Raw genomic sequence first — 13,232 nt, forward strand, 5'->3', positions numbered from 1 at the left:
CAAGATAAAGAATTCATTTTTTAGTTTCTACTTTTCTTAATTATGAATGAGTTTTGAATTTACTAATTAACTTTCTAGCATCTAATGAGATTATCATACAGTTACTAGATTTTGTAATTTTGAACCATTTTTGAAATTCTGGGAAAAACTATTCACTATGATTTTTATTTGCTAAGGGTTCTTTTCTGAGAGGAGAGGGAGAGAATTTTGCATAATATTAACCTATTCTTTCCTTTTGCTGCATTTTTGGGATTTTGAAAAATGAACTAAATAATTTTTTTTACCTTTTTCTATGCTCTGGAACATTTCCTATGAGATGGGAGTTTCTTATTTATTGAGAGTAGTTTGATAGAACTACTATCTCTATGAAAGCAGATAGTTTTCTCCTTTGGTGGGAGAAGGGTCAGGGGGAAGAGAATAGATCTATTGTAAATTGGTCTTCTAAGTCTTCTCCAGCAAACTGATAATTGGTATTTTGATGTTTTATATAAGTATCTATTTTATGTGGGTTATTATATTTAGCATGATAAAGTTTATCATGATATTTTGTAATAATGTTTAAATCTCTTTTATATCTTTAAAAACATTATATCTTGGAGATGGTATGAAGGTAATGGTGGCAAATAACATCAGCTCTAAAATTAGACTGCTGGGATTGATATCCCAGCTCCACCATTCACAGGGTGTATGATCTTCAACTCATTAATTAAACTCTTTGTGCCATAGTTTCCTCATCTGTAAAATGGAGGTAATCATCATCATTATCATCATCATCATCATCATCCATCTCATTAAAAATACTGTAAGGTTTTAAAAAGGTAATTCATGTAATTAAAGTATTGAGAACATTGGCCCATTGTAAGTATACAATAAAAATTAGCCATTACTATAGTTGTAATTAAAAGTTGTATTACTTTTTTCATTCCTGGCACAATTTGGGAGACTTCCTTATTTTTGTTTTTCTCGATTATACTTGCAAAGATTTATTTGTCTTTTCACATAATCAGTTTTTTTGTTTTATGGATCAGCTTTTTGGTTTTCTATTAATTTATACATTTACCTCTAGTATTTCCTTCTCTGTCCTTTATTTTACTTCATGTCATTGTTGATTTTGTTAAGATTTCTTTTCTAGAATCCTGATTCAAAAGCTAGCTTCTTCACTTGTTTCAGTGCTCTTGTTTTCTAACAAATACATTTAAATTATAAATTTATTTTTGAACAGTATGATGACATCTGCCTCAGGATTTGATATTTAGTGTTTTTATTTTGTTTCAGTTCTAAATATGTGAACAATTTCTATTGTGGTTTTCCCTTTAGGCAATGAATACATTAGGAATACACTTGTAAATTTGCAGATGAATAGTTTTTGTTTGTTTGTTTGTGAGGGGAGAAATGCAAGGTTGGGGAGTGAATCTTGTGCTCAGTAAATGGGCTGTGTATATCAGTTTATAAAATTTCCCAAATGGCCAGTACATGGTCAATTTTTATAAGTATTCCTTGTATATTTGAAAAATAAATATATATTCTCTATTTATTTGGTAGACATTTCCATACAGAAAACCCTAACGGAAACTAATAATTAGATTGAGCCTGTTACTTCAATCAAGCTAGAAAATTGTTATGCAAATCCTTTTTTCCTTGACTTTATTTGGAATTTTCTGAAAAAATGCATTAAAATCAATTCCCCCTTATTCTGTTAATTTTGAAGCTGTGTTATTAGGTGTATTGTCTCCTAATTGCTCTATATCTCAGTAAATCAATCTATTTATGAGTTTCTGTTATTAGTATGCCCCTTTAATTTTTTATGCCTAAATTCTATTTTGTTTGATATTAATAATGTTATAACAGCTTTCTCTTTGTTGGCATTTGCATTATAATATGAAAATACAAAAGAAACAAGTGACATGTTCTCTATCTCAAGGAAGTTATAATCACTACTATATGTACATTTTGTACTACTGTTTTTAAAGTTTGAATTCAAGGCTCTTTTATTTTACTTCTGACAAATACTTCTTTTGTTCCTACAATATTCTTATTGATGCACATCTTTGATTGGATGTTCTCTATGCACTTAGTTATTACAAGTAGAAATTTTCTAAATGTTCGAGATAGCTACGATAAAATTAACACAACACTCAGCAAAATAAAATATTACAGATGTTGTCTGACGAAAGCATCAAATTGATCAATTTGCTTTTTGTTTTTATTAATTTAGTTTTTCCTAATGTATGTTTTGGAAGTTTGATAATTTGTACATAGAACCTATGAGAAATCCCCGGTCTCATTGTTCCCCTGTGCAATATATACCTCCTTTGTAACGGTAATTAAGGAGCATACACTTCACATGGCTACTTCACATGGCTTACATTATGGTGGTTATTTTTAAGTATTCAAGCTTGAAAGGGCAAAATCGATGCTTTTTTTTGAAACAAGGAAAATTAAAACATCAAAATGTGATATATAATTACTATGTTAAATAGTGAAAAACAAACTATTACACAGTGCAAAGAATTGAGGTCATCTGCTGGCCTAAAATAGAACTTAACATTTCTCTTCACTTAAATTTATTGCAGATTTCTTATCTGCAAGATAAGAAATATAGAATGACAGAGCAGTCATGAGCCTAATAATCATTTGGTTTAATATTTTTTCTTTTATCAAAAAAAGGCAAAACAGTGTAGTTAATGGAACATCAACGGATAGTTTGTAAAGAAATTCTATAAAGGTATATATTTTCTTCTCATGACAAAATATCATCACCACACTAGAAGAAATGTCATAATAAGAGAAATTTAAATGCAGGTTTTATTATTTACCCTTACTCTATCTTCCATTACATTGCTGGAAAGAGCATGAGTAATGTTTTGTTTTCATTTTTAATTTATGTGACTTTCCCTTTGTAATTTAAACATCAGTTACATTTTTTTAGATACTTGTCATGTTTATAGCCCAATGTATACTATTTTTCTTACCATCATTTTAATAACTAAGTAAGTATTACAAAGGAATATGTGTTTGGAAGGAACAGCATTAGAATATATATGATAAAGCTATAGGTGGAAAGAATTGATTGGTTTACTTTTCCCAAAGAAACCTCCTCATGCAGTTGTTTAATGTGAAAGGTTTTTTCTTGAAAAGGTTAAAAAAGTTCTAATCAACTTTTGTACATTATGTAGAACTTCATTTTCTAAACTCTGCAAAAGAAAGTTTCATATTTAATGGGAAATCATGAATTATTCCATTTATTATCTACTTCCTCCTTTCAAAGACATGATCTGGATAAAAGGCGGGGTGAATAATTTCAAAAAAATACAATACATTTTTAATGGGAAGGTGCAAACTACAGATTCTCATGACTATTAGCAAGTGTAGAGGAAACAGAATTTTACTTGCAAAACTCGTCAAACTCTTGCAAAGATAAAATGTATGACATACTTTAGTAAAAAAAGAACACAGTGAACTTAAGTTTTCTTTTTAATGCAACTTGTTGTTTTTACAAAGTTTTGTTATATTTTTCAGCTTCACATTTTTATTAAAAGTTGATTATTTCACTCAACTTATATGGAAAATTGATAGTTCTTTAATTTATAAAGATGAAAAGCTGTAAGAAAAAGTTTAAATTATATTATTGGAGACAAAATTTCCCAAATAATAGAATATTAAAAATTTTAGAGAACAATCACAAGATTATGTTTCAAAAAACAGAGTGACTATTATATTGCATGGGGTTTTATTTTATTTTAATGAAAATTTGTAAATAGTAATATAGACAAAAATGTGGAGTTAATGAGCTAGCATGATCATGTTTATACATGTTTGTAATCCATTGCTTGTAATCATTAGTATGAAGCTTACTTTTTGTTTTTCTCTTCTTTTTCTCGTTTATTATTGTTATATTAGGACACAGACTATAATAATTATATTACTTGCTCAGATTTCTTTTTTTATTATTGTGACTCAATCCCAAACCTAAGATTATTTTCAGGCTTTATTTTTCAGCTCGTGGTTAATTGATTTTCCTTTAGTTGAAAGTTACAGTGCAATTTAAAAGAAAAGAACAAAAATACATGACTGCCTCATTTAGCCAAAAGTGCTTGGACTCAGCTGTGGTACTGTGAAAATACCTTCCCTGAAAATTCTTCTTAAATGATGACACTCATTTCGTACCTTTCCATGTATAATCTTTAGCTTAACCCTTCCGTTTATAAATAAGTTTAAATTTCTCATCTTAGAAGTTTACAAGTAATAGGACCGTTTTAAAGATGACGTAATTAGCCTCTCCTATAAAGAGCTTGCTTTTTTCTAGCTCTTTTCCACTGAACTTCTGAAGAACTTTTTATAATGTGGTTAAGTTCAAGAGTTTTCCAGTAGAGAAAATCTTTCCGTAAAGAAAATGTGTGTTACAGCTACATGGGTAAATTTTTTGATAATACCTTATATTGACTGACAAATAGTTGCTTCATTCCTGATTGATGACAATCTCTGTACTCCAGATATTTGATTGCATTGGAATCACTTGAGTAAATAATTTTTAATAGGAAATAGACACAAAAAATTCCTGTATATCATTAAGGGAATTTTTAAAGCTATTGTAACATTGCAGTCTGCACTGTAGTAAATAACCACAGCTTTTCTCTGATCTCGGGTAGCAATCACTAGGAAAAATACCATTTGATTAACGTTTTTGATCTAACAAAAAGTTACTGCCTTTTATGCTAAATACCAGTTCTTACATAATTGCTAAATATCAGTTCATACATAATTGAGCCTGAGAAGTAATCTTTGTTCTACATTCTACACCAATATCCCATGTATCCTGAAATAAAATCACCGATATTGAAGTGAATTTTTATTGTGCTCTCGGCAGAATTCTTTGCTGACCAAATTTTTAAATATTTTATTTTTTGTTGATTTATGTTAGTAATAGTGCTATTTGGAAAATATAGGCTAAACTTTATTTCTCAGTTGTTATTAGATTTTTTAAAAAATAATTAAAGGTTGAACTTGGGTTAAATAGTTTCTTCCAAATGGCATTTTTCAATTTGTACACATATCCTTTAACTGTTGGCAGTCTGACTATGGTTTCTGTGATTATTAATAGATAAAAATGTGTATTTTCTAAAAATACAAAGCACAACTTGCCTGTGTAGCAGTTTCAAATTTAGTAAACTTGTAATTGTTTAGAAAATCACAAAAAATTTTGTCCCATAACTTCTTGGGGGCAGATTTTATTTATTTATTCTTAAGTTATCAAATCAGTCCATCTATCTAAAATGATTCTAAATCTAAACTGAAAAAAAAATCCTGCCAAATTAATATTTATGTTCTGATTTATTGATAACATTTTTAGGATGATTAGTTTTTTCAATTGATGCAACTAAAGGTGGTATCACATTTATTTGGATAGCGATTCTAATCGCTAAACCGTGTAAACATGCATTTGTGGTGTTTCTTTAAAATGAAGCTAACATGTTATGTATTTCAGTCTTTGTTAGGAGACTTTATATATTTTATATAAATTTATAATAAATATATTGTTATTTATTATAAATAGATTTATAAATAATATACATTTATTAAATTTTATATACATTTATGTAAAACTTACTTATATTGTATAACAATATAAGTATTGCACAATAGATATACCTTCAAAATTAGTTTTAGATTTTCTGTTAAAGAAATACGACCAATACATTTCACAAAGAAAATCATTATTGTTAAAAAGGCTTACATTAAAATTCCTGTGACATGACTAGTCAAAACTGCAATAATATTATTACAGAAGTTATTTTCTTTATTGAAATATATGCTAAAACTATACATAAGCTGCAATGATTGTATTATCTTTATTATATGTTCATTTTTATTTGAGGAAGTTCCCCAGAAATATTTAGGAGAAATTAATAACAGTGTTCATTTTAATGACTGATTCTACTTTTAATTACTAATTATTATAAACAGTGCTCGCTTCAGCAGCACATATACTAATTATAATAAACAATAATAAGCAATAGATTTTTTTGTTTCAAGTATAACAAATTCTACTTTTTGAGATGTTGACATGTAAATAATTCAAGTAAGTCATAAAGAAAATAAGCAGTGATTATCAAGTTATTTATGATTAAATGGATATACTGAGATGCAAAATGAATTTGCTTTAGAAAAACTATCATATCAAAAGTGCTTTTTATGTACATTTTATTTGGATTCATAAAAATGCCTCATTAAATTTGTATATGTTTATCTCTAAAATATATTTCTAATTTTTCCAGACATGAGAACTGAATAGTTTGAAAACTGTTCATCTGTGATATGCCACCTGTCCTATTTACATTTTTAACAGTTGAGTAGTTGTTAACTGATCTCATAGACAGTTACATATTTTGCTGTTTCCAGATGGATGAGATAGAATACCATGCATAACTTTACATTTATCTTCTTTGAATGTCACCTTATTTACATATCAATTAAAATAATATCTGTATTAAGATGGATAATGAAAGTTATCAAATTTACATGATGTAACTGCAGTTTGCTAAATTTCCAGTAGATGCCCCCAGAGACCAGTCAACTCATTGGAAATCCTTTAAATTTAAAAAGAGCCTTTTTCATATTGAAACATTTTTTTTCTTGTTATATTTTGAAGTACATGGAAAATAATTAAATGTCCTAAAAGTTCCAACTCTCCAATGGTTATTACATAAAAATATATATGAATGATTTTAGTCTTTCTTTTTTTTTTTTTAATGTTTTTTTCAACGTTTATTTATTTTTGGGACAGAGAGAGACAGAGCATGAACGGGGGAGGGGCAGAGAGAGAGGGAGACACAGAATCGGAAACAGGCTCCAGGCTCTGAGCCATCAGCCCAGAGCCTGACGCGGGGCTCGAACTCACGGACCGCGAGATCGTGACCTGGCTGAAGTCGGACGCTTAACCGACTGCGCCACCCAGGCGCCCCTAGTCTATTTCTTAATTAGCGTTAGTTCTCAATCACTCTTACTACTATGACTAACAATTGTTAAAAACCTAAATTAGTGTAAAATTAAGAAAATACTTTTAGTTGTCATTGTAATTTTATATGCTTTTAAGTCATTTTAAATATAATTGATATTTTTTCATTCTAACTTCTCTCTTTACCTAAATTTATATGGCTAGGGGAATGGCATATCTTTGTTTTAGCTTTTCGGGAAAATTTTATTCTTTTCACAAAAAACTATAAAACACACCCAACTTATATGGTTTTTATCAGTGTGAGTATGTCAAAAAATACATATTTTCTCCATTCAAACTATATGTAATGTCTACCTACACTGAGAAGTATGGGTAAGAATAGTGACTCACTTTATTCCGTGGAAATTATATTAACTGAAGCTATTTAAGTATTAATTTAAGAGTCAGTGTAATTATCCCGTAGGTGATTCCAATAACATTTATTCCTACAATACGAATGTAAGACTGTTATAACTGACACATAGATAACCCACTAGTGACTTATAAATATTAACTTAATGGAATAAAAGTATTATCCTGACTTTTGATTAGATATTACACATCTTCTAGGTTTATCTTTGTCAGATTAAATAAAATTTTTATGATCTTGTTTTAAATTATGATTTTTTTATTAAACTGGTTTTGAAATATTTTACAGAATATGAAGCTTCACCTTGATACAGTATTTGAGTTTGTCCTATGAAAAAAATATGTTAAATATATTAGTCATATATTTGAGTAGTTGATAATTCGTTTTGATTTTGAAAGCCCATCTGATAACTAATATAAATACCTATGGGTTAAGAGAAATAAAAGAAGTTGTCATATATATTCATTCCATTTATTCATGTTGTTCAGATTTGTAGAAGTATGTGCTTTTCATCCTTTTATGTGTTTGTCCTTCTCGGTGTTTTTCTTTTATTAGACTTCATATATCCTTGAGTGACAGTCATATCTATTTAATTTGCTTTGCATGGGTGCTACTGTCTACTTACTCATTTTAAGGAAGGGGATTCTGTGGGAGGGTCACATCATGACACTAATCTCTTTTCCTAGTCCAGCAGAAACATGGATTAACAAGGACAAAGGCAATGGCTTTCATATTTGAGGGTTACATTATAATTGTCCAATAATGACAAATTCCTAAACAATCAATGCAAATAAACAAAAAACAATGTGTAGAGGAAGAAAAGGAGAAGAAAACCCAACAAATTTAAAGCAATAAGAGAGAGCGTGGTAAAGTGCAAAAATACAGAATTCATACTCAGAAACCTGGATGTGAATTCCAGTTCTGCCCCTTACTAGTTTGTATGGCTTTGTCACTTATATGGCAAATCACATCCTCACCGAAGACAGTTTCTTTATCTGTGAAAATGGAAGTATTACTTTGTAGAGTTACTGTGTATTAGAAATTGTGTCTACAGTGTCTAACACATTGTAGGTAGTCTATAAAATAGTAGCTGCTCAGAATGTTTTAAAGCAGAATTTTAAAATGATAGAATATCTCCATGGCTGTTTAACGGAAAGCTCCCCATCTCTCAGCATCTCCACACATTCAGCTATGAAGTTCTGTCAAAGTGTTCAGTTTTACTTTCTGTAAATTTACAGATTTTTTTTTTAATCTTAGGATCTTTTAGGGCAATTTTTACATACGTTCAAAATGCACAGTGTGTCTTTTGAAGAATGGCTTTAAATCGTAATAAGTCCATATTAAATGGATGGCCACTTAATTCTGTTCCTAAATTCGTTCTTCTCCAGCTGCATCCCTCAGTCCGGTGCAACCTTAGGTGTCTGCAGTGGTAGATACCTTCCTCAGGGTAGAGATTTATAGAGTCCAGTGAAAGTCACGACTTCTGCTACTGTGAGTGGCATATTCTCTGTCAGGGAAACTCTTCTCAAACTCCATAATATCAAATCTCTACATAAATTTTACCAGAATTCTCAATTTCCCCCCAGCGTAGTGACTTTTTAGGTCAAAGAGATATTTCTTCTTCTGATTGTTGCAAAGAATATGTTTTAATTTAGACTAATATTTGTTCTAATATGCAGATGAAACCAAAGACTGATAACATTGTGTCCAAATGAATAACAAAATAATGAATTGGAATTGTTTATATTTCTATTTGTGTTTAGAAAAATTTTCTTTCCATAAAGCAAGTCAACTTTAACTATGATTCTGTTATGAAATATGAAACCTGAGAAGTCCAAATATCATAGTGAAATTGACATACGTTTTTTTCAGGTAGTCAGTTCATTTTAATAAAAGAAAATTATTTTGGTTAAAAGAAATAATTTGCAAGGCACCTGGGTGGCTCATTCAGTTAAGCATCCAACTCTCATGGTTCCTGAGTTTGAGCCCTGCATCAGGCTTCACGCTGATAGCAGGGAGCCTGCTTGGGATTCTCTGTCTCCCTCTCCCTCTGCCCCTTGCTTGCACTCTCTCTCTCTCTCTCTCTCAAAAATAAATAAATTTTGAAAAAAGAAAGAATTTGCATTAACTATGAAGATTTAAATAGGAGCTAATTTAGTAAATCACTAACTGTTCGTTCTTGCTCTCAAATTAATAATGAAGATTTAACAATGACCTACATGTACAGATGCATGTATATGTGCACATGAATTTGTATATAAATAGAAATGATAATCAGCATAGTTATATATGCATTTTAAAATACATCTCTATTTGAAATCTCTCTTGCAAAGAATGGTCTTTTAAAAAAAGTTACCAGAGGGGCGCCTGGGTGTCTCAGTCAGTTGAGTGTCTGACTTTGGCTCAGGTCATGATCTCACCGTTCATGGGTTCAAGCCCCACATTGAGCTCTGTGCTGACAGCTCAGAGCCTGGAGCCTGCTTCAGATTCTGTGTCTCCCTCTCTCTTTGCCCTTCCCCTGCTCATGCTCTGTCTCTCTTTCTCAAAAATAAACAAACATTAAAAAAAAGTACCAGAAATTTTAAAAAATTGTTATCAGTTATATATCATGGATGTTCTGAGGCTGAAAATATGTCTTGGAAACAATTTTAGTATAGCCCCTTCCGAATCCATTCATGTTCTTTGGTCACAGGCAACAGAAACTGATTCTGACTAAATAAAGTAGAAACAATTTTATTGGAAGGATATTAGGTAACAAGCTGAATTTAGGGAGAGCCCAGCTCATATGAAAAGGACAAGACCTGAGACCCTTGATAGGATCTTGGTAGCGAAAACTACTTGATACTCTTGTCAGGATATCAAGTTGACTGAGCTCCAAAAACCTCCTAACCGTTTGTGTTTTTCTTGCCCCAAGATTCAGAATTATGGGAGAGGAACTGGTTTGCTTAGTTTGGGTCACTGATCCACCCCTTGGTTAGAGAGTCTTTACAATCAAGTCCCACCAAGATGACACACAGTGTGAGAATGGTCATTTTCAAAAGTGTTTGGAGTACTGCCACCTGTGGAAATGGAGCTAGGTGTTGGGTGACCAAAGCCAACCAAAACACCCTCACCTTCCAGGTGAAGGAAACAAGGCCTGCAGGGTGATTTTCTGCGTTTTTGTCCCAGCTGAGATTAGAATGTGGATAGCCTCCTGGCTTGTGTTTATTTTTATTGTTTAAAGTCCATATTCTATTTTTTATTTATTTACAACTTTCTTCTCTTCCAAGGCATAACCATCAAAGCTGACAGTGCTTGTTTGAAGCAAGGTTAGATTTTTAGCCCTTCAGATCTCGTCCTCAGATCTCCTATATTCCCCCACAACCTGTCTCCATTTGGAGGTACTACTTGGATATCGTTTCAGCCTTCTTCTCACTTAAGTTATCTGAATCCAATCTCATTATCTTTCCCCAAACCTGTTCATCCTTTTGTGTTCTCTTCTTTAGCAAATAACCAATTACCTATTGTCCAGCCTCAAAACCTGGTGTCCTCCTAGGTCTTCCTTTTCCTCCTCCCCCAACACCCCCTCAGTCACCAAGGAATTGATATTTTTATCTCCTAAATATGTGTTGAACCCACCTACTTCTATCCATTCCCCCTGCCTTTCCTTTGGTCCAGCCCCTGTGACCTCTCCTTTCCAAGACCACCAGATTCCTCCATCTCTTCACCCTGCTCCCACTTCTACCCTCCTCCTGGCCATTCTCTTGGATCAGGTACAAATTTCAGAGTCACAAGCTCGAAGATGTTAAATTGAAAGCCTTTATTTTTTTTATAACAATTTTAATTCCTGGCCGCGAGCCTTGATCTTCCCTAGTGTGAAAATCCAGTCTTGTTCTTCTCAGGTAATGTGAGTCCAATTCAGTGATTTCTCAGGTTATTCAAGATTCTGACACCTCGTCCCCTCACCCTGTTTTCTCATATAGAAACAACACAGTGCTGAAGCAGGGTAGAGAGGAGGAGAGTTGCCAGACTTAGCAAATAATAATATAGGATATATACTTCAATTTGAGTTTCAAAAAAATTAGTATAAATATGTCCTATGCAATGTTTGGAGCACACTAATACTAAAAAAATATTCATTGTTTATCTGATATTCAAATTTAACTGGGCATCCTGCCCAGTTTCATCTGGCAACTCCAGGGCTGGGGGTTTGTCAGTATTTACTTTCAGATCTTAATCTAAGACCTTACTATAGACACTGAATATCCTTCTCTAGTATCTGTTTCTTCATTCTTCTTTGCCAACAAAACTACAGTTTTGCTTGGGAGAGCAATGTGTCTAAGAACAGGCAGAATTTTAGTTTTTCCAGTCTCCTTGCAGCAAGGGGTGGCCATGGCGAATGGGACCAAAGTAAGAATTTACTAGCAGTTACAGGAATGCTTTTGGTGTTCCCAGTAATAGGGAAGGACATATCTGGTGCCACCCATCTCCCCATTCTTTTTGCCTTGAAGATGGACACAATATCTGAAGCTATAACAACCATCCAGTGACCAGCAGGGGACAAGCATGAGGTAAAGAATAAGATAATCCTAGGTGCATTGACCTTGCCAGACCACTGAACGAAGGCCATCAGATGCCTACTTTTAGGCATCTTTTGCTGAGAGAAATGGAGATCTCTAGTTTTAAAGGTACTATGAAACAAGTTCTCTTGCTTGTAGTTGAATGCATTCCAAACCTATGGGGTTGTATACACGTGTCCATCTCTCATGCATTCATGAGAGATGAATGCATCTTTTTCTGTCAGATTTGGAAATATGCTGACCTGACTCCTTTGATAGCTCCCTAAGGCTTCTTATTCTCAGTGTTATAGCTGTGTCCTCCTTCAGCCCCCAGTGGGTGGCCATACAAAAACATTTTAGCACACATTCCCTGGTTGTGGCCAGTGACATTGTGACAGATATACCAGCCCTCTATTTCCATTAACTGTTGTGTCATACATGGAGCCCACTAAATGACTGTGGTATTTCACCCATACCATTCAGGAGCTATGGGAAATTATAGTGGCTGGTTCTGAGAAATCCAATACAGTGACTTTTGGTATACCTTGTGTGGGGCAGGTAGAAGGAGGGGAGAGAGAGGACATGGCCTTTGCAGCATTTCACTGCTCCTTCTTCATACTATCTTCCTTTGTCTTGACAAGAGGGCAGAAACAAACAAAAATCTTTTACTTCTTTTCTCTTCCCTATGTCATACGTTTTTGGTCTCCTACAACATGGGGGCCTTTGACCTTGTGGCCTAGGAATGTGGCTTCCTTATTTTCTTTATGGATGAGTCCTATTAAACAGGTGCTGTATATCTATCTGGATGCCAGAGCGGGGAGGATAAGAGCTCAGCTGGAACACTCCTTCCGGGTGATTTTTCTAAACTGTAATCTCATGTAGTCATTTCCGTAACTGGGACCCTTCAATGGCTCTAACTCACTCTTTGCTTGGAGTCCACACTTCTTACCATGGCTTTGAGGTCCTGTCTTTTCTTTAAAAGCTACTCTCTCACCACTCCTCTCTTCACCTTTCTTTATACCTAAGCTTATACCTTACTTATACTGAATAAGAAATTCTTGGTGGATGGCATATGGGCTGTTTTCTTCTTTTTTCTTTTGTTTTTTAATTCTTTAGATGAATCTACTGCATATCCAGGAGTTGAGAACCAGTAGTGCAGGACTTTACATGTATCTGAGCATCTTCACATACATAATCTTTTTTTTTTTTTACAAGTGGGGGAAGGTCAGAGAGAGGGAGACACAGAATCCGAAACAGGCTCCAGGCTCTGAGCTGTCAGCACAGAGCCTGACACAGGGCTTGAACTCACAAACCGCGAGATCATGACCTG

At 33.0% G+C, this 13,232-nt stretch overlaps 1 protein-coding gene across 6 annotated transcripts in view; it reads left to right on the forward strand.

The window, feature by feature from the left end:
* Nucleotides 1-13,232, forward strand: part of TTC29 (tetratricopeptide repeat domain 29) — a 658,543-nt gene that overhangs the window by 446,936 nt on the left and 198,375 nt on the right. The window contains exon 2 of one of the 6 annotated variants that reach the window (XM_053216896.1): nt 6,276-6,345. The exons of the other annotated variants lie outside the window; for them this stretch is intronic. The gene's annotated coding sequence lies outside the window, so the exon portion shown is untranslated. The remainder of the gene's footprint in view (nt 1-6,275; nt 6,346-13,232) is intronic. 6 annotated transcript variants of the gene reach the window in all.

Source organism: Acinonyx jubatus, chromosome B1, assembly GCF_027475565.1.
Source record: "Acinonyx jubatus isolate Ajub_Pintada_27869175 chromosome B1, VMU_Ajub_asm_v1.0, whole genome shotgun sequence".
In the NCBI taxonomy this organism is placed as follows: Eukaryota; Metazoa; Chordata; class Mammalia; order Carnivora; family Felidae; genus Acinonyx; species Acinonyx jubatus.